The sequence below is a fragment of the Sminthopsis crassicaudata genome, chromosome 1 (assembly GCF_048593235.1).
Source record: "Sminthopsis crassicaudata isolate SCR6 chromosome 1, ASM4859323v1, whole genome shotgun sequence".
NCBI classification, from domain to species: Eukaryota; Metazoa; Chordata; class Mammalia; order Dasyuromorphia; family Dasyuridae; genus Sminthopsis; species Sminthopsis crassicaudata.
The window spans coordinates 236872490-236898444 of NC_133617.1; the positions used below are offsets into that span (position 1 = coordinate 236872490).

Sequence of the window (25955 nt, forward strand, 5' to 3'; positions counted from 1 at the left end):
ATCTTTATTTTCAATTGGATTGTACCTTTAAGTAAGCAAGGGAGACAGCCAGTATAACTACAGACCATGACCAACAACCCACATAAACAGTGTGCAAACACAAGTGATTAATGTACCAGTATTTCAAAACATCTAGAGCTAATGAGTCAGATTTACTAGGTTGCACAAGAGATGGGGAGAGAGATGTGGGGGAGGAGGGAACAACTTAATGGGTCTTAATGGCCTTTATCCTATGCTTAAGAATTCTCATGCCTTCATTCCATCGTGCCATCAGAATTGGTAAACAAATACCCTGTTGGCCTATCAATGACATTTTGTTTCTGGCTATTCCATGGGACGTTCTGGTTTCAGGGTAGCATTAGGGGAGTGAGCCAGTGACCACTACATCCTCCAGTGATCACTGATGATATGCGGGGATAATGGGTTACAAAGACAGACATTAATAAGGTAAGATAAGAGGGGGGAGGTTTATTAATTTTTCAAGTAAGTTAGGATGCCCCAGGGCATGGTAAAACTGTAAAGAATCTGGTGAGGGATGAGGGGCTTGGCTGATTAATGCAAGTCAGCTGTCCTCAGAGGGCGATAGCAATAATGATGAGATTATGGAAGAACCTACTGAAGACAAATGAGATGCATGTGGAATAAAAACTAAGTGTCCTAGTTACTCTTTTGGAGTGCATGGTAGATTTTTATTAAGGAGGAACAGGGATATGAATGACTGTCAGAGGAGATACCAGGACTAGGAAACAGACTTTGCTTCATTCAAGTGCTCTTTGCTACAGTCTTGTCAGATTTCCAGGGAGCCTATCTACCCCCACCCCACCCCCATCTCCAAGAGGTTCTGCACAACAGGTTTGTTGTTCTGGGAACCCTTTCCCCATAGCCAGATGAAACACAGGACTTGATTCCTCCCCTTTGTACTTAAATATTCCATCTTCTTTTCTGCTCTGTCTCCCTCCCCCTTTCTCCTTCTGCCGTTTCCTCTGGGATGTGGGGGGATTTGGGTTGGCTCCATTGTTCATCCATTTCCTACTTTGGCACTTATGATCCAGGAGCTTTTAGTTCAAAGAAAAAGAACTTTTAAACCTTTTTGTTTTTTTCCCCCTTTTTTTTGGGGGGGAGGGTGATTCTTCTCTATTTTTCTTTTTGTGCAGGTATTTTTACTTCTTGGCATGGACATTTCCTTTATTATCCACTGTGTTGCCTCTATGTTTCTTCTTTTCTTTTCTTTTCTTTTTTTTTTAAACATTTAGTCGAGACTTTGATGGAAACCACATCATACTGGAAGTCAGAAATCGAAAATTCTGATGTTGATGTTGCCATAAACTATATAAGGGAACTTGAGGAAAACACTTTGCTTCTTAAATGCTCAATTTCCTCACCTGAAAAATGGGGGCTTGGACTTGTTAAAAGGCTCCCATATTAAGATGATATGATTAGTTTTTACCCTCTAGCCACTTCAAAGGTGTGTGTTCATAAAATATAATAGACAAGAAGAGACAAAAGGACCAGAAATTGCAAGGATGCTCACCAATTGGGAAATAACTCAATGAGTTTGATTGTGATGGAACACTACTGCACTATATGAAAAAGACATTTCAGAGGTAAAATAGAAAGGATTAGGTAACCTCTAAGATAAGAGGTGAGGATCTGGAGTCAAAGAACACTGCTTGAGCAGGGCAAGCTGGGATGCAGATGTGAGTGGGGAAAGAGGGAGAAGCCAGATAAGAGAATGAGAGTATTTGGATTTTCTCATTTCTGCCTCTTAGGATTCCTTTACTCCCTTTGAACTCAGATTATTAACTTATGCATAAAGTTTTTCCTGAGCCCAACAACTGCTAGTCTAATGTCTCCCCTTCCCATAATTAACTTATATTTACTTTTGCATATTGAGTTTTGTTTTGAGGTCAGGAGACAGATAATGAACCAGCTAAGGAAACTGAGGAATGGTCAGAAATATGTAAAGAAAATTAGAGAAAATGAAGTCATAGAAGCTGTTGGAGGTGGGAAAAGGAGGTTGACAGTGTTAGGAAGTGCAGAGAAGTAATGATAAGAGGAAGGTGAGACAAGGGAAGTGAGAAAGTATATATTAAGTGCCCACTATATGCCAGATATTGTTCCAATAATTTTATAAATATTATCTCATTTGATCTTCACAACAACCTTGGAAGATAAGTGCTATTAAAATACTCATTTTAAAAATTGAGGTTGAGGCAGGCAGAGATTAAGTAATTTGCCCAGGGTCACAAAACAAGGAAATATATAAATCTGCATTCAAATTCAAGTCTTCCTAATTCTGGGCTTTGCACTTGATACTCCCTGCTTGCCTAGGATGAAGACGTTGTGAGATGTATGAAGAACTTTATATTCATACTGTGACTTTATATCTTTATTAAGATAGCATCCTTATCCCCTCACCTTGGAATTGAACTTGTATTTATAGATTAGGTCTTTTAGAGGAATGACTCACCTCTTCTTGCTGTCCCCTTAATCTCCCAGGTAACAAGGTATTCTATGATTCCACCTCTAAAATTAACTTATGAGCTCTTGCTGGTTCATTTGACTTTAATAGTCAGCCAAAGGACATTCACAAGAAGATACCTAAAGAACAATGGCACAAAAATATTCTCTCCATAAATGTGGGGTGTACTCTTCCACAATTACACACAGAGCTAATGGGAAGTCTGGGAATACATGCAAGAGTACAGAACCAGAAAAGGGTACATGTAGGGAGCATTCAGTCCAATCCACTAATACCTCCAGCACTGGAGGGTCTTGAAGTCTTCTGCCTTATTGTTGCATCCTCAAGCTGCTTTCTCTGGGCACAGCATTCCTGCAAGGCTGTCTAGAGAGTATATTTATTCCCCTCTGTAGCTTAATTCCTAATAACTAGATCTGGCTCTCTTCTCCTTTCACAGAATTGTTTCCTGCCTAGATTGCAGGGTCTCCTCCCTGTTGGGTGTGATATCTCCTAGTACTGGTCAAGTAGATATACTGCAGAATGGTAGAGATGAATAGAGGTAAGGAGAAAGAGACAAACTACAACTCTTGTTTCCCACTGAGGGTGAGGAACACACCCTCCTCAAGGTTTGAGTTCTTTTATAGCTGGCACTCTTCTCAACTGCCAGAGCTCCTTCTTGACTCAGCCCCTGGAGTGTTTTTAAAGAGTCAAGATGGGGATGGTCAATCTCTTGACTAGCCAATGGTAGAGGCCTTTTAGTTCCATCAAGTCTTCTTGAAGAGTTTTTTTTTTTTAACATCTCATACTGAGCTAACTGAATATAAACACATTTAATACCTGAAATATCTCTATTTCCATTAGCTGACTTATATACTATAATTTTGTCGACAGGACTAACATAAATTCATTAGGGTTTCCCTGATTGATCCTTATGTCTCCACTTCATTTTTACACTGGAAAGAAAAAGCCCCTGCAGGCACAGACAATGTATTGGGAAGAGCACGAGTAAGAAGTATGTGAAAGTAAATGAAATACTCATAGTGTTTCTCACAGTTTTTCTGAGACAAGCACTTTATAAACCTTAGAATTTGTTAGCCCTTATTTTTCTTAATGAAAATGAAAATCATAAAAAAAGATTAAGCTTGTCTGAATGGAAAGCTACTGTGAACTTAAGATGAGTTATGAGAGGAGAAAAAGCAAAGAAAACAGAAGGAGGAGAAAAAGAGTAAGAATTCATAAAGGAGAGTAGAAGGAGTGAGTAATATTGACATACCATCATTGAAATAACCTATGATGTGTGCATTGGGAGTGTTGAATTTGATTTCTCTGCTTAGGAAGCAGATATTCAGATGACTCTGTCTTGGTGATCTATTGAAGCCCTTCCTTGCGTTGGCACTTCACACAGGTGTAAGCTCTGCTGCTTCCATCCTCTGTGCTCTTTGTGGTCTCTTGCCTTTTCTCAGACTCTTTTCTACCTTCCCTCCTCCCCCAAAGGCCTAACTATCCAAGGAGAACGAACTTTGTTTCTTAGATTCACACTCTGCATACTAAACCCCTTATTACCACTCCACTGGCTTCTCTCCACCTCCAAACACCCCCTTATCTCTATGGTAACCAGAGGTACAGACATCACCCTGGTTGCTGTTAGGAGAATGGATCTGTTCCTGCAAACCCTACTTGAAGCATCCGTTAGTAATAGCTCAGATGCAAGAGGGGAATAGCTTCCTCAGACAGAACGGCCTCCAGATGTGGGGCATTTGGCAAATCTGGGCTGAATTGCTCCATGAAAATATTGTGCAATTAACAATGCCTCAGCAGCTGGAACAATTCAGTGCTTCACATTGATTTTCCATGTCTCCTATTTACTTTCAGTTCATTTACTGTCTGCAATGACAGGAAATCAAAGAAATATAACTGTCCACTAGTGCCATTGTGCTGGGACAGCACTTTCAAGAGAAGCCCTATCTTTAATGAGTTTACTGCAACTCAATCATCCCATTTCACTCCTAGATTAAAACTATCTGAAAAGGAGGATAACAGATAATTTGTTTTTGCATAGTTTTAAAAAGATCAATTAGATCATTAAAATTCTATAAGTATTAATAAAAAAAAATCCATCCAAAGAGATGTTAATTCTTAAAACAAACAAACAAACAAACAGGTTTTACCTTTAAATCTCAAAATATTAAGCTGATCCACTTTGTCACATTCCCTCTTGGTCACTTATTTCTCACATGATCTTGAACATATTATTTAACTTCTCTAGGTCTCTCTCTGAAAAGTGATGGGGAATTAGTTAAACCTCCTCTAAGCTTCCTTCCAATTCTAGAACCCTTCTCTTTTTATTCTCTGTAAAAGCACTGTTTCCATTCATTTAATAATAATAATTGGCATTTACATTATGCATTATGGTGGCAAAGAACTTTATATAGATTCTCATTTTTTTTCTTCACAACAACTTCCCCTTCCCACATTCCTCTCCCCCACAACAAATATTGATATTTCCATTGCACAGATGAGAAAACTAAGTCTCAGAGACTAGGTAACAGATGTTTCTTAAACATTAATCTTGTAAAGTCATAGGCACTAAAAGGGTAAAGCAATGAATCATATATTCAACACTTAGCACAAAACCAATAGCTACATGTAGTAATTAGTAGCAATGTTAGACTTCATATTTCTATCATTGGTATAGATCTGAACAGCAGCACCCAAATCAATACAAATGGTATAATACATAGTACCATTGTAGTTGCTGATGATCATGAGATTCTTTGATCAATTAATTTTCCTCAGATTGATCAATGAAATTATAGAATTTAAGGGGCAAGTAACAGAACAAAATGAGGCAATTCACTGGGGATAATAATATTATTAAACAAACATGCTTGAGTACATAGCAATGAATATAGTAGGTACAAATACAGGGGTTTTGTGATCATCAAATGAAATAATATATGTAAAGCTCTTTGTAAGCCTTAAAGCATAATGTAAATGATTAACAAAAAACAACTAACCAATAGTTTTTTTTTTTTTTTTAAGGTCTTAAATTCAAGGAAGTGTCTGTATGTGATCATCCTTTATATGGTTTGAAATTCTTTAGTCAAGCTTGATAAAATTAGATGACAGATAATTATTGTCTGGTTTAAGAATTGATCAAAGTCTCTGGTGGCCCTTTAAAAATCAAGGCACTCTCTAAGGAACAAGTTGAGGCTAGAGACATTTCTGAGGTTTGTGGGCTATTTGTATTATACATATATTTTCAGCATAATGCATGCTCCTTGCATTATTAGCAACATTGAATAGAGAACTCACTTTTCTATTTACATTTATGTTGTAAATGCAGCAGATTGATTATGTGTGAGAGAAATACTCGTGGGAGACAAGAACAAATCCAAAACAAGACAAAACTTGAAACAAGATTTCAAAAAGAATATGATTTTCTTTCCTTCCTTCCTTCCTTCCTTCCTTCCTTCCTTCCTTCCTTCCTTCCTTCCTTCCTTCCTTCCTTCCTTCCTTCCTTCCTTCCTTCCTTCCTTCCTTCTTTCCTTCCTTCCTTCCTTCCTTCCTTCCTTCCTTCCTTCCTTCCTTCCTTCCTTCCTTCCTTCCTTCCTTCCTTCCTGCCTTCCTGCCTTCCTGCCTTCCTGCCTTCCTTCCTTCCTGCCTTCCTGCCTTCCTGCCTTCCTGCCTTCCTGCCTTCCTGCCTGCCTGCCTGCCTGCCTGCCTGCCTGCCTGCCTGCCTGCCTTCCTTTCTGCTTGTTTTCCTTCCTGCCTGCCTTCCTGCCTGCCTTTCTGCTTGTCTTCCTTCCTTCCTGCCTTCCTGCCTTCTTTCCTTATAATCTGCATTCAAACTCCATCAGTTCTTTCTCTGAAGGTGGACAGTATTTTTCATTATAACTACTTTTGGAATTGTCTTATAAGATTGTATTATTGATCATTATTGTTAATATGTACAGAGTTCTCCTGGTATTCTAGTTCACTTTGCATCTGTAGATGTTAAGTCCTTCAGGGCAGCTAGGTGGCACAGTGGAATAGAGCATCAGCCCTGAATTCAGGAGGATCTGAGTTCAAATCTGGTCTCAGACATTTAACCCTTCCTAGGGGGAAAAAAAAGTAAGTCTTCCCCAGATTTTTCTGAAAACATTCTGCACATCATTTCTTACAGCATAATAGTATTCCATCACAATTATATACAATTATACCACAACTTGCTCAGTCATTACCCAATTAAAGGGCATCCCTTCAATTTCTAATTCTTTGCCACTATAAATAGTTATCAATAAGAACTGCTATAAATATTTTGTATATATAGGATCTTTTTTTTTATTTGATCTCTTTGGGGTATAGGCCTAATGGTGATACTGCTGGGTTAAAGGGTATGTATATAATTTTATAGTCTTTTGGACATGGTTCCAAATTGCTTTCCAAAGTGACTGCATCAGTTCACAAATCCACCTATAACAGTGTGTTAATGAACCAACTTTTGCAAACCCCTCCAACATGTAGTCTTTTATGGCATATTAGACAATCTGATAGGTCTGAAGTGTTACCTTCCAGTGGGTTTGATTTGCATTTTGCTAATCCAAGTATAGATAACTTTTATTGTTTTCATCTGAAAACTGCCTGTTCATATCATCTGACTATTTATTACTGATTGGAGAATGCCTTGTTGTTTTATAAATTTGATTCAGTGCTCCATACATTTGAGAAATGAAGCCTTTATTAATGGGATTTGCTATATATTCCCTCCCCCATTTTTTACTTTTTAAAAAATTTTTGACTGCATTGATTTTGTTTGTGCAAAATCTTTTTAAATTTGATGAAATCAAAATTTTTGATTTAATATCTCATAATTTTCTCAATTTTTTTGTTTGCTCATAAATTCTTGCCTTATCCATAAATCTTACAGGTAAAGCATTCTATGCTCCCTTTATTTCTTTATGGTATTACCCTTTATTTCTAAATCATGTATTCATTTTGACCTCATCTTGGTATATGGTGTAAAGTATTGGGCTATATCTAGTTTCTGCCAAACTGCTTCCCAGTTTTCCCCAGCAATTTTTGTCAAATAGTGAATTCATTTTTCCGAAGCTTGAACCTTTGCATTTATCAAACATTAAAAGCTCTGATCATTTTCTAGTGTGTATTTACACTTTTTTCCCCCAAATCTAACATACATCTTGTGATGGAATATTATTGTGCCATAAGAAATGATGAGCAGAATGCTCTTAGAAAAACCTCTAATCCCACATTAAGTTAAAAGTCTTGGATTCAAGAACTAACCCCCCCCCCCCCACACACACACACCACACACGTTACGTGATCCTGGGAGAATTACTTAATTTCTTAGTGTTCAGTACAGCTTGCTGCAGAGAAGTAATGACCTGCACTGATATAAGAAATTTCCTCACCTGGGCATTCCCATTAATCAACGAAATCACAGGACCAATCCTTCTCTCTGTCCTTTTTATATATTACTAACAAAACCTAGCAAAAAAAAGAGAGAAAAAGAAATCCCATTCAGTGTAACTAGAGGATATAGTAAATATCTGAAAATCTGTCTACCAAGACACACTTAGGACTTTTATAAGAAAAACTCAAACCATATTTACAAAAATAAAAGACAAATAATTAGAAAGCCATTAATTTCTCAAAGTATGCCAATATAATAAACATGGTGATATTATCTAAATTAATTTGCAGAATTTAGTGCTATACCAATCCAGCTATAAAAGAGTTATTTTGTAGATCTAAACAGCATAATAACAAAATTTGTCTGGAGAAATAAGAATCTCAAGGGAAATAATGGAAATAAAAGGGGAATGAAGGAGTCAAACAGTATCAGATCTTAAATAGTACCACAGAAAGTAGTTGTTAGGATTACTAGGTGATTTGGTGCAATTAAAAATAGAAAAGTTGATCAGTAAATCAGAGTAGCTAAACTAGACATAGAAACAATCATTCATAATAGTACAGTGAAAATTAAACCAAAAAACACTGATCACTCAGGTAAAGATTCCCTATTTGGTAAAAACTTTTGGTTAAACTGGAAAGCAGTTTGGCAGATAGATTTAGACCAACACCTTATATAAATACCACAGCAAATTTCAAATAGATACATGACCTATAAAAAGTTATAACCTAAGAAAATCATAAGATAAGAGGAGATACTTTTCACAATTATAGCTAAAGAAGTATTTTTACTTAAGCAAGAGATAGAGACAATCAAAAAAGACAAAATAAATAATTTCATTACATATAATTGAAAAAACTTCTTTATATGCAAAATAAATGCAGTTAGAATCAGGAAAAAGAAAAAGGAATCCGAAAACAATTTGGAAAAAATTCACAATTTTTGTAATAAAGTTATAATACCTAAAATATATGAAGAATTGACAGAAATATAAAAGAATCAGAATCATTTCTCAATAGATGCATTGTGAAGTGACATGTCAAGTGATATGAATAGGTGTTTCTACAAAGAAGACATGTAAATTATATATGGTTGATGATGTGAGCTATCATCAATCATATACAATTGGTTCCAGTTTATTTAGAAAAATGCATGTTTCAACAACACTGAATGTCACCTCACACCCATTAGATTGGCAAAGATGAAAACGATAATTGTTGAAGGGTTTGTGGGAGGAAAAGTACTTTAGTGCATCCTAGTGTACTATTGGTGGAGCTGTGAATTGGTTCAACCATTCAACCATTCTGGAAAATTAATTTGCAAAGCCTTTTCCACAGTGATATTACCTTAGGCATCTATCCCAAAGTGGTCAAAGATAGAAAGGATATTTATGTTAGTTCTTTTTGTTGAAGCAAAGAATGGGAAAGAAAATAAGTGTCCATCAGTAGGGGAACAACTGAACAATTTGTAGTTTCTGCAATTTGATTGTACCACAAAATGGAGAATGTGATGAATTCAGATGAATGTAAAAATAGGAGTATCTCTAACCTTGGGTAGCCTTGTCTAATACACAAATATTCATATACTTCTTTCCCTCTTTATATTGACCTCATTCTCTCAATAATCCTATAACAATAATAAACAATAATCCTATAATAATAATAAAATATTTTATGAAAACAATCTATATATTTATTGAAGGCTTCCTTTACATGAGTATGAGAGCATGCAGGCTTTCATAAGTGGTATTCCACAGTTGACCATTTCTTTCTTATAAAAGATTGATTAAAAAACCTAGTGAATATAAGATTTCATTGGATTTGTTGTTTTTCAGTTATTTCAATTTTATCTTACTTTTTATGACCCCAGTTAGGATTTTCTTGACAAATAGAGTGGTTTGCTTTTTTTTTTCCCTCCAGATCATTTTACAGATGAGGAAACTGTTAAGTGAATTGTCCTGGATCACACAGGTATAAGTCTTAATCACTGAATAGGTGTAGCCTCAGTCAAACTGAGATCTGTTGAAGACCTTATCTTCAAAAAGTCAAGGTTTCCCATTCTGGAAGAGAACCATGACATCAGGGAAGTGATGCCATGACATGTAAATGAATTGGATTTAAATGAGGATGGCCTGTGCAAGGTTACTTGCTTCACTTGCCCCTCCAGAGCCATCTAGGTCCTGTGGCAAGATACAGAGCAGGACAATTGGAGCTGGTCCTAGATATAATGGGAGACTTTTAAGCTAAAATCTTCAACAGAGCTCAGTTTGCTTGAAGTCACACCCATTCAGTGACAAAGGAGACAAAGCATCTCCTTTTTCATCTACTTAAAAAATTAAGTCTAGAAGGGGAAGAGCCTCAGAATTTTGAAACAAAGCAGAAATGATTGGTATTTACATTCAATCTAAATCAATCAGGACCCAAACAATGACTAAAATATCAGAGATAACCTAATTGATGACTCTCTGATCATAAATATCAGGTGGGACATTAAACAGGGAAATGTATGCGAGCCACATGTGTTTGCCACAGAATGTTCATTGCAGAAGTCAAATTGAAGAGAGTTTTCCTGTAGATGGTAAGGATACAGATGTTTATATTCATTTGAATCTTCCCATAGCCATGTGACATGAATAATACAAATAAGAAATAGTAACTTGGAGAGTTTGAGTGAGAAGGAATTTAAGAATTTTTGTAAATCACCCCAAAACAAAGTGTGAAAGTTATACCATCAACCTGATAGAATCATAAGGCTAAAGCTGAATGGCTTAGCTATATATCTGGTGACTTTTCAAAATTGAACTAGCCAGGTCAATAATCCATTGAGAAGAGCAAGAAATGATGCAGCAAGAAGAAGGGAAAAGAGATATGACATCTTTTCCTTGCCATGGGCAGTGGTAGCTTGCAACAGAAGCATAAGGATATCTGAGGAAATGGCTCAATCAAAAAGTTTAGCTTTGTAGTTGAATTAAATTGCTGAGAACAGTTGAGAGTTCTAGAAATGGCTCTTTTTTTTCAGAAGAAGAAGGAGAGCTGAGATGCTTACTAGGACTTAGCATTTTTGTGAAAGTTCTGTAAGCAATAATGTCTATATCTGGATTTGGTTCTAGAATCTAGTTTTGCCTCAGAACCAGAGCAGGCACAAGGGACATAATAGAAATGCTGGATACTGTGAGAAATAGGGTGTGTTGGAAACTAGGGCATTGGAGAGTGTGATTTTCATTAGCAACATGTTATTTCCTCCTCTCTTCCCATAGATAACTGTGTATTTGTGAGAGACTGTGGTCTGAGTTTAGAGCAATGATATTTTGTTGCTATTGCTCTTACCCTGCTCTTTTATTTTTATTTTTCCAAATACATGCAAAGATACTTTTCAACATTCACCTTTGTAAACTCTTGTGTTCTAAATTTTTCTCCCTCCCTCCCACTTTCGCCTCTCCCTAGACAGCAAGCAATCCTATGTAGGTTAAACATGTCCTGATCTTTTTAATAAATGCTGTTGCTTTGAGCTAATTGTATCTTTTGATTGATCCTAGACAAATTAAACTCACTAGTGTCTTTCAGTCAGTAAGCATGTATTAAGCACCCATTATGTGCCAAGCACTGTGCTAAACTCTGGGGCACAAACAATTCCTTTTCTCAAAAAACTCACAGTTTAAATAGGGAGACAACATGAAAGCAACTATGCACAAAGGAGCTATACAGGGTAAATTGAGATAAAGCTAGATGAAAAGAGAGAGTTCCAGGCAGAGAGAACAAACAGTGAAAGTGCTCAAAATGAAGGGATGGATAGCCTTGTGCAAGGAACAATAAGAAATCCAGAGCCCCTGCATCACAGAGTATGTTGAATGAGGGAGAAAGAATGGGAGACTGGCAACTGTTTTAGAGTACTTTGAATCTGGGGTAGTCATTTCCATAGGGGAACTAATAAATAGGATAGAACTAACCACAGCAGTCTGGTATCTCTGGATTGATATTGGAATGAATGAAATGCTTGTAGAACTATTTTATAGGTGCTTTGTCCATGATCACACAACTTGGAAGTGCCAGAGGCAACATCACAGTGTGAAGCTGGAGGTCGTGGGATGATCTCTCATTCTTTGACCTCTTAGTGAGTCACATTTATTGATGGAGTACCAGGGAGAGAGGGAGCATTTGAAAAACAGAATGAGGGCATTTCATCCCACCCCACTCCCCAATTATATGAAATAAATTAAGGAATCACATTTCATTTCTACCCAAGATTAGGACACATGCCAACCCCCTTGCAAGGAATGTATACTTCTCTCTATCTCTACCCAGGGAAGAGATCAAGCATGCCCAGGATGCTAGACAGGTGATGTCTATCACTGGGACTGATCTGCTACACTGATCCAAAGGGGAGGAAAGAAAAAAGGATGCTAGGGATAGGCACCCTAACCCTAAATGCGCCCCTAGTCCATAGAGCACTGGAACTGGAGTAACGAAGACCTGAGTTCAAATCTCTCCTCAGATACTAGCTATGTGACCATTTGCATAAAAAACGGAGAAAGAAAATTGCAAATCCAAGAAAACTTTATGAACTATTGGCCCACAGGGTCATGAACTATCACATATAATTGAAATGCTGAACAAAAACAATTACAACCAGGGGAAGGAATCAGAAAGATCTAAGGAATGGGGGAATGATACCACCTGCCCTTTCTATAATTCTACTCTGAGTATACAGTGTCTCTGGAGTCAAAGAGCATATTGCTTCTATATAAATACTATAGGCAGCTTTATTTGTACCTTTTTCTCTTCCCAGGTCTCTTTCAGTTTCCAGATCTATTTGATCTGCTGTCCAACTGAAGGTCTCAGAATGGAAGATGAGGAAGAGTCCATTGCAGCCATATGGCTAGAAGCTCTAGGTGCCACTGCCTTTCTGCAGCTCACAGCCCAACTTGACCTGGAGGGTTGTGGAGGTCTGAGCCCCCATTCCTATCATGTACTTGTGCTTTGGTCTTAGTTCACTACCAACTCCAAACTCTTCTTATGGATCTTATTTTGGGACTATACTTAGTCTTTCTGCCTATATTGATTGATGATATTCTAAGGGATCACTTTAAACTTGCTCACTTTTGTTCCTCAGGAACTAGGTCCCTCTTGATCCCTTCAGAAATCCTATAGCTCCCCTTTGTGAATTCTGGTGTCACAGTCGTGAAGATTTTGATTTCTCTTAGACTAGAGGCAGCTATCTAGGTAGTGCAAGGGATAGAGTACTGGGGCTGGAGTCAGGAAGATAAGTTTTTAATTTAGCCTTAGATACTTTCTCACTTATAACACTGGAAAATTTAAATGGTGTCTGCCTCAGTTTCCTCAATTATAAAATGAAGATAATAGTAGCACCTCCCTCACAGGGTGTGTTGTGAGGATCAAATAAGATAGTATTTGCCAAGTACTTAGCTAGAAATGTAGTAGGCACTTAGTTTATTTCCTTCCTCCCTTATCTATATAATAGCTTGGTGGAGTGGTTAGCTAAAGCAGAAATATGACACCAGAGGGAAGTTGCAGTGGATGAAATCTTGGGAGAAAAAGAGATGATGAGAAAAGGAAACATTTCTGAACTATCAGGCCTCTCTCCACCTGAAGCCTAAATCCAGCCCTCTTTCCCTTTCAGCTTTACTTCATACACCAGACACACTTCATGATCTAATCCTTCCTTCCTGCCCCTCTTTATACACATTGCAGATCACCAAGAATCTCCCATATGTAGCCCCTTCTATTTCTCTTCCACCTTAAATTACATACTTTATTCCAGGGAAAATTTGGCCAGACAGACTTTCCTTATTCATACCATCCAGCCAGCTCTGGCCAATAATTCAGAGCTAGCAAAATAATTATCTCTGCATGTGTATTCACAATGGGGAAATATTAGAGAACTGGGGCAAAGAAGACATGTTTAGTTCACTCCTTTTCTTAAGAAAGAGAATTTAATTAAGAAGGAGGAGTTTGAAAGCTATAAACCAGTAACTTTGTCTTTAATTTCTTGCAAACTTAAATTACAAAAAAATCTGGCTAGTAAATGTTTAGAGAGTCAAGCAATGATTATAAACAGCCAATTTGGCTTCATAAAGAACAGCTCATTTCAAACCAATCTTCCTTTATTTTTGTTAGGGAGACTAGACTGGTGAATAAGGAGAATACCACATGTTATCAAAGTGTTTGACATGCTCTTATAGAAAAGGTAGAGAGATGTGGGATGGTTAGTGGCAAAATTAAATGCATTTTTGCTCTGGTTGAATACCTAGGTACAAAGACTAGTCATGGGTAGCCAAGGTCATCTTGGAAGGAAGTCTATAATGGAGGTCTCAGACATCTGTGCTCTGTCCCATGCTGTTTAATAGAGGTGTCAAGCATGTGGCTAGTTTAACAAACTAAATAAAACTAAAGTAAAACGTAGATAATAATACATTTTAAAACTAAGTTAATAAGCAGACAGCATAGATCTTTATGTACATATTAGTGGCCCTTGTTTTTAATTTTCATTTGACACTATGGTTGTTTAATATTTTTATTAGTGACTTGGATAAACTCATATATGACATTTTTGTAATATTTTCTGTTAATTCAAAGGTGGGAGAAAATAGCTAACATGCTATGTGACCAAAAGGATCCCCAATTTTTTTTAGCAAGCTAGAAATTTAGAGCAAAGAATATCAAGATTAAATTTAATAGGGATATATGTAGAATCTTTCACTTAGATTATAAAATTTAACTTCACAGGTACACTATGGAAGAGGTATGGTTAGAATTTAGTTTATCTGACAAAGACTAGGAAAGAAACCCTAAGAGAATGAAAGCCCAGTATGAATCAAATGTGTTAAATGGCAGCCAAAATCAGGCAATGTGATTTTTGGCTGTATTACCAGAAGAGTACTGTTTAGAGATCAAAAGTTCCAGTAATTCATCTTAGTATGCTTGGAATATCTGGTACACTTCTAAGCGCCATATTTTAGGAAGGATGTTGATAAGCTGGAGAATGGACTAAGAAGGGCAACCAAGTCCTAAATTCATAGCTCTAAAGCAAGAAGTGACCTTGGAGGCCACTGTGTCAAATCTTTTACACATGTAGAAACTGAGTCCCAGGGATGGTTAAACGAATTACTAAAGATACTACACTTAATAAACATCAAAGGAGAATTTGAACATAGGTTTTCTGGCACCAGATTCAGCACTCCATAACCTATATTATGATGACTCTTCCTAAATTTGTTCCTGTTCTCTTTAGTTTTTCTCCTAAAAAAAATAATAGTTTTTCTCCTAAGCCTGAGTTCATCCTAAATTCCAGCAATGTTTCACTAGATCAATGGTGGAAAAATATTTTTCATTTTTTTTATTTATGTATTTGCTTCTAGGGGGAAGTTTAGATATAGTTGAAAACACTGAGCAACTTCTCCAGAACAATACAATTTGTTCTCTTTCTTCTGTTAAGTCTTGGGTCAAGTTTACTGTCCATCCTCAATGCTTTCTAAAATACAGGTATGTATAAATACAGTATATACAACTGCATATTTGTTGTTTAGTCATTTCAGTCATGTCTGAATTTTTGTGACTCCATTTTGGGCTGAGCTCTTTTAAGAGACTCTGAATTTTATTTAGGAAGCTCTGGGATACTCTGGGACTTGATAACCATGATAAGAAGAGCTCATATTTACACAGCACAAAGTTTGGGGAACATTTGTTGCATTTAAACCTATTTCTAGGATTGAGAGTGTGAAAAACAAAGGCTAGAAGAATGGAGTGTTATAATGAGGAACAATATCTGTACATGAAATCTCTGTTAGGTCTAGTCATGGTTTTAGGAGATCTGCTCAGGATTATTTCAATTTTTTCCCTAGCTGATGTGGCTGACAGAATTTATGTGTTGGATCTATGCAACAAGGATTTAGGTTTTAAAGGGATATTTTTATCCCTCAGTAAATATTCAGTGCTGTGAGCACTTATGTTCACACGGTTTGGCAGATAACCAAGAGACTAACATCCTGGAATTGAAAAGGTATCCCAAAGCTCACTTAATCAACATTCCACAGACTTCATTCTACATAGATTTTTACACTTACAGTAAACTTGGAATTCCTTGACAGTCTTTAATGTTCTACTACATCAACTCTCATAGAGTTAATTTGGGTCAAACTTATACATCTCTCTTCCTTCACTCCCTCCCCAAACACATTTTGAGGATGGTGTAGATTTTCCTCCCATGTTACATAGGATTTAGTTTCTATTCCCCTGCAAGGAATAACACCTTTTGCAAAATAAGAAACTACAGAGAGGAAAGAAAATGCATTTTGTGGAGGGGGGGGAGGAGGAGAAAGAAAAAGAACCCAATGAGATTGAGTGAGAATTGCACCACAGAGTCCCAATAGCAGATGTTTTGAGTGTTGAAACTCCCATCAGAACAGCTGCAGAAATGTAGAATCACATCTGGGTTTGTGACGTGGCTGCATCATTACCTACAGACAGCAAAGCAGCCAGATGCTTCCAATTCATTTTAAGCACTAAGTTTGGGGTCTGAACCTGGGAATGTCCCCTCTCCTCCAACAACGACTTATCAATTTCTGCCACAGTTCATGAAAACACAGCAGTGTGGATACCTTGGGGGAGTAACCTCACTTCTAGCAGGTATGGGGAACAACAGCTGAAACTCATCAAAATCCATTGCAGCTGCATTATCGCTATCTGGCTAAAGAGGGAAGCAAGGCAGGCAAGAAGTTTCCACATGAGGGTCTGCTGAAGATACTCTTTTTTTGTTGCTTGGTGGAGGGGGTGATGGACTTGGACTCAGGTAGACCAGCATTTGGATCCTGCCTATATGACTGATTAAGGCTCAGATCTGGGGCAATGAAGCTCTCAGAATCCTGGTTGCTTACTGATACATAAAGGATATATGTATATTTTAAGAAACAGTAAAGAATATTTTGGCTATAATTTCTTATTACTGTTCCATTGAGAAGACCTGATTGGTGACCCTAGGTGAAGGCACTAGCAGAGAGTTAGGGATTATAGATTTTAGAAACAAGTGAAATGGTATTTAGGACATTCATCTGGGGGAAACTTCTTATTAATCCCTGCTATCCATGGCAGGTTTAATGTCCAACTGTACCACAGCCTACCACACCAGCTGTGTGACTAAAAGAAAGTCATTTACTCTTTGAGTCTTGCTGTCCTTATCTGGAAAGTGAAGATGGAAACATGTTCTGGCCTAACATATAGAGAATTGGGTTTAGACTTCATATATCTCTGATACATAACAAAATGTGTGACTCTGGGAAAATTAATCTCTCTGTTCTAGGAAACTCTCAGATAATGAATTTCAGAGGAGTTGCAAAATGCATTGATATGAGAGTTTTCAGAATGGGTGTTCTTACATCAATGAACTCACAGGTCTTGGGGCTTATAATACCTGCTATTTTCCACCTGGGTTATAGGAGATAATCTATGTAAATTGCTTTGGAAACCTTAAAGCGTTATACATTCATCAGCTAATATGATTTTCCATTGTGGATAAATCCTCCTGCTTCATTCTCCAAATTCTCCAAATTATGACTTCTCTTTGCTGACAGACTTAATGACTGAATTGTTATTGTAATAATGAATAGCACCCGTGGTACAGTGGAAAGAATGCTAGCTTCAGAATTGAAAGTCCTGGGTTCACATTCTGTCTCTGCTACTTACTGTCTGGGTCTTGGACAAGACTCTTAATCTCTTTGTGCCTTTTTGTCCTTATTTGTAAGATGAGTGAGTTACACTGTAGGATGTCACTAGTTCTTTCTAGCTCTAAATCTATGACTCCGTGCTCTTAAGATCTGTGATATTATGAGAAAGTATTATTTGAAGATCCTCTGCATCCTCATGCTATTGCTTTCTTTTTGTACTGTTCTTGCTCAGCACTTGAACTGATATAGACAGCAAACTCCATTGTTGTAGGCAGGAATGAGTAACTTTTACAAAACAAATAGGATGAATTCTCAAGTTGTGTGAATCACTGAGCAGAGTAAAAATCTATTGCTGTATTCTGTCCTTCTTGGGAAATTGCAAAAAAATTAAAAAATTAAAAAGGTGCGGGTCAACAGGAAAATGACTCAGTCACCAGTTTACTTTATTTGATCTCTTCCATGCACCATATTAGCATAGTTACTAATCTTTGCATATGGCACTCTACCTCCTCTGTTTTTTTTTTTTTTTTTTTTTTATGAATTGCTGTCCATGTATGGAATGCTCCCTTTCCTTGTCTTTGCTGGTTGGGATCCTTGGCTTCTTTGAAGACTGCTCCTATGACTATCTTCTGTAGCAGACTTTTCCTCAGTCCCTTAACTACTAATGTCTTCCTTTTTAAGGTAACCCTATATCTACCTTATATCCATTTTGTATAGACGTATATAGGTATATGCCATCTCTGCCATTAAGAGTGTAAATTCTTTGAGGTCAGGGATGGTTTCACTATTCCTTTATCTCTGTAATCTTTAGCACAGTGTCTGGAATATAATTAGTACTTAATAAATTCTTATTGATTGAGTTACTAAACTTCTAATGTAGGTAAGGGCCTGGACTAGGTGCTCTGAAATTCCCTTCTAGCACTTAATAATAGTCTGGTTCAGACACTAGGCTGGATGGATGGAGAAGTTGTTTAATGTCCCTTATTGATTATTTGAAAGTTCTGTACATTACCTACTATGACTGCTCATCTACCTTTGATGTCTCCTTTAACCCAATTCTCACCTGTGGCTCCAAGAAGTTATAGCATATGCATCAGCTATTGTAAACCATCTGAGAAGATGGGCTAAATCAGGATGATGGTAACTAATAAACCTCAAACTCCTTGGTAAATTAGGGAAGTAGTTATCTGCAGCATGTAAAAACCATTCTCAGAGGAATGAGTAAATGAGGAAAATTTGTTTCAACAGGTAGGAAAGCAGTAGAAGCAGGCACTGTAAGCTATTTTCTTCCTTTCCTTCCTTCCTTCCTTCCTTCCTTCCTTCCTTCCTTCCTTCCTTCCTTCCTTCCTTCCTTCCTTCCTTCCTTCCTTCCTTCCTTCCTTCCTTCCTTCCTTCCTTCCTTCCTTCCTTCCTTCCTTCCTTCCTTCCTTCCTTCCTTCCTTCCTTCCTTCCTTCCTTCCTTCCTTCCTTCCTTCCTTTCTTTTTCTTTTTCCAAGTCACAAGGGAGGTAAGGTTCCAAGCTTTTTCAAGTACATTGACCCACTTCTCCACAGAACACTTGTATTCATTTCCCCAGAGAAACATTACATTTATTATAGGAAGTACTTTTTCCACTTTAAACCTTGGCATCAAAATGCTTTAGAGATATATTCCCCAAAAAAGGGAAGGATAAAGAGGTTGTCTTCTTTTCCTCATTTCAATTAAGAGCCAAGTCTGTGCTTTAAATTCGGGGTCAAATTTAACATCCCACAAAGAGGAGTTGGAAAATATCCTATCAGAGTGGGAGAGGAAGAAATGCCACTGAAGGCATGTTCTAAGAAGTAAGAATATCAGTAAGTCCTAGAAACTCTAAATTGTACAGTGATGGAGAAAAGGAGATACTCTGTTATGATGAAATCCCTATCAAAGTCAAAGAGAGGAAGGTTGAAGCTGAAATAGAATCTGCCAAGATTAGTCTTTGACATGAGTTAGAAGAACATTCTTCAGCAAAGCTAATTACAGAAGGAGAGAGATTGTCTTTGCAAAGTCATTCTTGAGATAGCTAACAGGTCTTAAATCAAGTCAACAGGTATTTGTTGTAAGCCTAAAACAGTCTTACTGTACTAGATGCTATAGGGAAAGAAATTCAAGGGACAGTCCCCGCTGCTAAGGAATTTGTTATTTGTTCTCCAACCTAAATTATAAATATTTGAGCAATTAAATGATCAATAGAGATTTCAGTAACAATTTGAGGAAACAAAATAAAATGTCACATATATTTCACGGGCTAATAGGTAAAAATAATTGCTATAGCAACCTATAGGTTTTCAGAGAAGTAATTAAGAAGCATTTCATAGTAATGGTGGATTTAAAGAAATGGGATTTGTGCTGATTTAAAGGGTAATAAGTTCATAGAAGTCTGGATTCCAAGGATATGAATACAGAAGTAGAAAGTTTCAGTATGTTGAATTAGAGCAGATTATCTCCTAGTAAACATATTGAAAAAAGCCAAGGAAGCTCTAAGATATAGGTGAGGAGAGAAACATTAGAATGGCCAATGACAAATCATGAAGTTGAGAAATAGTCTGTTTTGTATTTTTACATTATAATATAGGTAGATTGTATAAAGTGGGCCAAATTGTGAAGAGCTTTAAATGCCAAAGAAAATGACTTTATCTTTAACACTGGAGTACTACCTATAGGCAATATTGATTAAATACAGGGAGCCACTGAAATTTTATTGAGTAGACGGAAGAGTAACATAGGCAGACCTAACTTTTAGAAAAATCACTTTCTCAGCTGCATGGAGGATGAATTAGCATGCTGAGAAATTTTGAAACAAGGAAAGTATTGCAATATTCCAGGTGAAAATTGATGAGGACCTGTCCTAGACTGATGACAATGTGAGTGAAAAAAATATTTTAAAATTTTTCTGAAGGTAGAAATAGCAAGATTCCACACTTTATTGAACATAAGATATGAGTGAGAGTGAAGAATTAATGATGACATTTAGTGACTGGAAAGATGGTGATATCTTTCACCCTAATAGAGAAGTTTAAAGTGAAGGGTTTGGGAGAAAACATAATGAGCTCTATTGTTGAGTTTCAGATGTCTAGGAGATATCCATTTTGAGGTGTCCAATGGGCAGGTAGGTGGTACAGTGGATAGAGCACTGGTTCTGGAATCAGGAAGATATGTGTTCAAATCTGGTCTCACTCATTAACAAGCTGAGTGACTCTAGATGAGTCACTTAACCCCATTTGCCCCTTCTAAAAACAAAACAAAACAAAAAAGAGTATTTGAAAAGGAAGTTGGTAATGTGGGGTAATAGTTTAGGAGAAAAAAAACTAAAACAAGATATATAGACCTGAAATCGTCTTTATCGAGTTGCTTACCCATGGGAGCTGATGAAGTTCCCAAACAAGGCTGTAAGGAACCTTGAGAATCACCTGTTATTATTTGGTATAACAAGGATGAAAAACCAGCAAAGGAGACAGAGAAGAAAGTCAGAAAGATAAGAGAACTGAGAGAGAGTAGCATCACCCAGTGGGGAGAGCATATGGAGGAGGAAATGATGATCAGCATTGTTAAATGTAACAGAGAAGTCAAGAAGGAGGATTGAAAAACAGTCCAATGGACATGGCACTTCTCAACAATGAGATGATTCAGAACCAGTTCCAATGACCTTGTGATGAAGACAGCCATCTGCACTCAGAGAGAAAACTGTGGGATCACACCTAGTATTTTCACTCTTTCTGTTGCTGTTTGCTTGCATTTTATTTTCTTTCTCATTTTTCCCTTTTTGATTTGATTTTTCTTGTGTGGGAAGATAATTGTATAAATATGTATGCATATTTTGGACTTAACATCTTTTTTTTTTTTTTTACCATGTTTAACATATATTGGATTAATTGCTATCTAGGGAAGAAAGTGGGGAGAAGAGGGGGAATTGGAACACAGGGTTTTTCAAGGGTTAATGTTGAAAAATTTTCCATACATATGTATTGAAAATTAAAAAGCTTTAATTAAAAAATAGTCTAATAGATTTGGTAATTAGAGCTCATTGATATCTTTGTGATAAGTAGTTTTATTGAATCAAATTTGGGTTTGATTTGAGGTCTGAAGCCAGACTGAAGAGGATCTAAAAGAAAGTGAGGGGAGAGGAAGTAGAAGTCCCTAATATAGGAAGTTTTTCAAGGAATTTGGTTTTGGAAAGGAGGAGAAATATAGGACAATAGCAGGGATGGTCAGATCAAGTGAGGATTTTTAAGGATGGAACAAGAACGTGTTTTTAGACATTAGGGAAGGAGTAAATATATATAAAATATTGAAGTTAAGACTGAAAGCATGGAAAATCTGCTAGAAAAGATGGAAGGGGACAGAATCAAATATATATATAGGGGTTAACCTTGACTAGGAAAAGAGCCATCTCTTCATCTGAGGCCATAAAGAGGAGATAGTAAGAAGATGGAGTCGTAAGTAGATGGATAGTAAGGAAATAGAGATATATGGGTGATGTGAGATGGGGAAGTGTGAAGAAAGGAACTCATGGTGAATAGTCTTTTTTTGTTGTTGTTGTTGAAGTATGAGGAAAGAAAGAGGTCCTGTGGAAAGTTTGAAAAAAAAAAGATGAGAAATAATTAGAAAGAAATAGAATGATTGCCTTGCTACAGTTAGGGCACAATTGAGATTAGATAACATAAATTTATAGTGGACCCAGTCAACATAGTCTTATGATTTCATCTTGTTGTATTCAACAGCATAGTAAATAGGAATAGAGGAGGAAGATGGTAGAAGTGATCCAGGGCTGGGGTTTAGCAAGAGAGAATCAGCAACTATATAAGGGGCAAGGGATTGTAAAGTATAGTGTATAGATTGAGTTGGTTCACTTAAGTTCAAGATAGGAAAAGGAAGAAAGCATGGTCACTTCAGTAGTATCACCTGGGAAAAGATTGGGGGATGGAGAGATTGGAGTTTTCACTGAGGCTGAAGAACAGGATTAGGTATTATAAAGTTTAAGGAGATTGAATTTCAATTCAGTAAAACAATACAGTTCAGCTCAAAAATTCTTCAATCTAATCGATCTGTCTGTTAATAACTAAATGCCTAGAACATGCAAGACAATTGAGTTACATAGATAAATAGAATTTGGACTCTGCTCTCAGGGAGGGAAACTTAGATGAAAGATGAAGTCCTACTGGGTGGCATCCATAATAGCATTGGGACCCAGAGAAAATCGATTCATCAGAGTCCTTTGTCTTCTTATGCCAGGAGCTATGGAAATATTTAAAATTCCTTCTCTTTAAGTAATCTCAGCAGGAAATATTAAATAACAACAATAAAAAAGGAGAAAATGTCTTAAGGGGAACCTAAAACACAGCCACCCACATCCATACACACAGAGAAATGACTCAATAGTATTTCTTAAATGAGAGGGAAGAGTGTGCTCACAAGTGATTGAATTTCAAAGCTCTTATAAAGATTTATTTGGAATTGATTTTTTTGCTGTAATTTTTTTTTTTTGGCTCTTCGAGGTTCATTAAATGTCACTGTCACCTTGTGAAGATTGTTATGGCATTACAGAGAAAGTGAAAATAGAGAATAAGGGCCTTTTTCATTTTTCCTAGAGGCAAAGTTTTCCAGAAAACTAATTTTTTTTTCTAAGAGACCAAAGAATTAGAATTCAGAGAATTACTCATTAATCCAGACTTCTGCCCTACATAGTTTGATTTGTAGTTTGGAGAAAGCATCAACCCAAATGGCAGAAACCTGAGACTTAAATAGCTTTATCTGGAGAATAGATGAAAATCAGATCAGAGATATGGAAAAAACCTTGGCAGAGTTATCTTGATATTAATCAATCATACCTAGGATATAGAGCTGGAAGAGACCTTGTAGATCATACATTCCCAAAGGCCAGGAAAATTGATGCCCAGAATTGGCTATTAAGTGACTTGCTCAAGGGTTCTGTTAAAATGTAGTATGGTTAATGTTTAAATACAAGTCTTCTGACTACAAATTCAATACTTTTCTTTCCATGATTGTTTCCTTCCTTCCTTCCTTCCTTCCTTCCTTCCTTCCTTCCTTCCTTCCTTCCTTCCTTCCTTCCTTCCTTCCTTCCTTCCTTCCTTCCTTCCTTCCTTCCTTCCTTCCTTCCTTCCTTCCTTCCTTCCTTCCTTCCTTCCTTCTTTCCTTCCTTCCTTCCTTCCTTCCTCCTTCCTTTTTTCTTTCCTTCCTTCAGTATGGGATGGGGGGGGGAAGAATGTATATATAAAATTAATGACTATAATAGGGAGGATGTTGAATAAATTTAAGTTCATAGTCATAGAATCAGAAGGCTAAAAGAGCATTTAACTTCCTTATTTTAGAGTTAAGGAATCTTAGGGTCAGTGAAATGATGTGATTTGCCCAAAATCACAGACCTTACTAGTGGTAGAATTTAGACTAATACCAACAGTGTTCTGTTAAAAGTTTAACAATTAGCTCTCTAGAAAAAAACAAAATGTACACAAACAAACTTTTAAAATTAATTTACATTTTTAATATTTTCCTATAACTTAGATCTAAACAATCAAGTCCTGATTTATAATATTTGTCAATTTCTGCAGTGTAGATTCTTACACTGAAAATTTAACAATCAATTCTCCTGAGCCTGTATAAATTACCCCCAGTACAACCTGATAAGCACTACTTCTTGCAACTGTTTCTATGTTTAAGAATACCAAACCTAAGACTTACTATCCTTGTCTGGTATTTCCTATGTCTCTACATTGTACATGATGTCATACTAAACCTTAAGGCAATTAAACATTTTTTGTTAGATCATGTCTCTACTCTTAAAGAATTTATCCTCTGCTGGGAAGACCAAATATATATATGTATATACATTTCTAAGCACATAAAACAGATGGAGTGGATCAATACTAGGACAGTAGAGAATCCATTTGGAGGCACCTAGGTGATTCACTGGATAGAATGCTGAGCTCGGAGGCAGAAAGACTCATCCTCCTAAGTTCAAATCTAGCTTTAGATACTATCTATGTGACTATGTTTAAGTCTCACTTAACCCTGTTTACCTCAGTTTCCCCCCTATAAAATGAACTGGAGAAGAGAATGTCAATCTACTTCATCATCTTTACCGCCCCCCCCCCAAAAAAAAAACAAACCAAAACAAACAAACCCAAAATGAAGTCATGAAAAGTTGAATATGGTTGAAAAACAACTGAAAAACAATAACATCAACAAGAAAATAGATCATTACAGCTTAGCTTTCTAGATTATGCTCCTCTTCATGTATTCTAGGGTGCCCTCCAAATAAAGCTTTTTTTCTCACATGAAATCCTCTGTCTTCCATACCTGTGCCTTCCCAGTGGTGGAAAGCCTATTCCTAAAATGCACTCCTTCATCACCTCCATCTAATCATAGAATCCCTAATTTCCTACTTTCTACCTTCTAGAATGATTTTTATTTTTTGCTGAGGCAATTGGGGCTAAGCTTTAGTTTAGAGTGCTTAGAGTCACACAGTTTGGAGTGACTTTTCTTGCTTTGAGTCACTATCCTTATCACTAAAGCATGATGTGACTACCTGCATTCATTTAGAAAAGATTATCCTGCATCTATAATACTTACTTAGCACAGGACCCTATACATATTAGACAAATACTTATTGAATGAGTGAATGGAAAATAAAAAGGAAGCTAAAAAAAGAAAGGAAAAGGAAAAAAAATAGAGTTCACAATAGAGAGGAAATAATGGTGGATTTATAATCAGAGGCTGTGGGCTGTTCTCCTGGTCCAGCTATTTATCACCTGCATGATGTTGGACAAGTCATTTAATTTCTTTGAGTCACAGTTTCTTTATAAAGTGAGAGAAATGGTTGAGAGGACCTATGATATCCCTTCTACTTATAAATCTGTGATCCATGAAAACCTTTTGGGATCTAGACCCATTCCAGACTTTTTTCCAGTTTGAATCCTAGTTGAGTATCCTAATGGAAGAAAACCCACAAATGTTTTCCAGTATGATCTGGTTTAAAATAGGTGCCCTGTAAAGCCCCTGAAGTGGAACATAAAGAATGAGAAGACTGAATTAACCTTTCTAATTTTCAATTAAATAGGTAGAATATGGCTGAGATTCAGTCATGGGAAACGGATGCCTTATTCAGGCAGAAGAATCAAATGAAGAACTTAAATCTGGGGGAGGTGAATGAGGCTAGGGGCAGGGAACGTTCAATCTTCATAAATGGGTCTTTATTGTGAGAGTGCTATTTTTTCTACAGTGCTTGTTAAATACCGCATTTATGCTGTGTATTTGTATACAGTGGGATTAAGGGACTGAGTTGAATTACTGATGATGACTGCTTGAAGGGGTGTTTGACTAGGAGATTTACACAGCGTTCTTAATAATCTTTTTTATTTATTTATAGA

The 25955-nt window shown here is 36.8% G+C and overlaps 1 long non-coding RNA gene across 2 annotated transcripts in view; it reads left to right on the forward strand.

Annotated features, from left to right (window-relative positions):
* The first annotated feature begins 368 nt into the window (after nucleotides 1-368).
* The window catches only part of LOC141553725 (uncharacterized), a 56559-nt gene continuing 30972 nt past the window's right edge, over nucleotides 369-25955 (forward strand). Inside the window, exons 1-3 of one of the 2 annotated variants that reach the window (XR_012485614.1) lie at nucleotides 369-447; nucleotides 12660-12816; nucleotides 15250-15373. This is a non-coding gene — a long non-coding RNA (uncharacterized LOC141553725). Of the gene's footprint in view, nucleotides 448-2943; nucleotides 3021-12659; nucleotides 12817-15249; nucleotides 15374-25955 lie in introns of those variants that run through there. The other variant, XR_012485609.1, reaches the window with a different exon arrangement.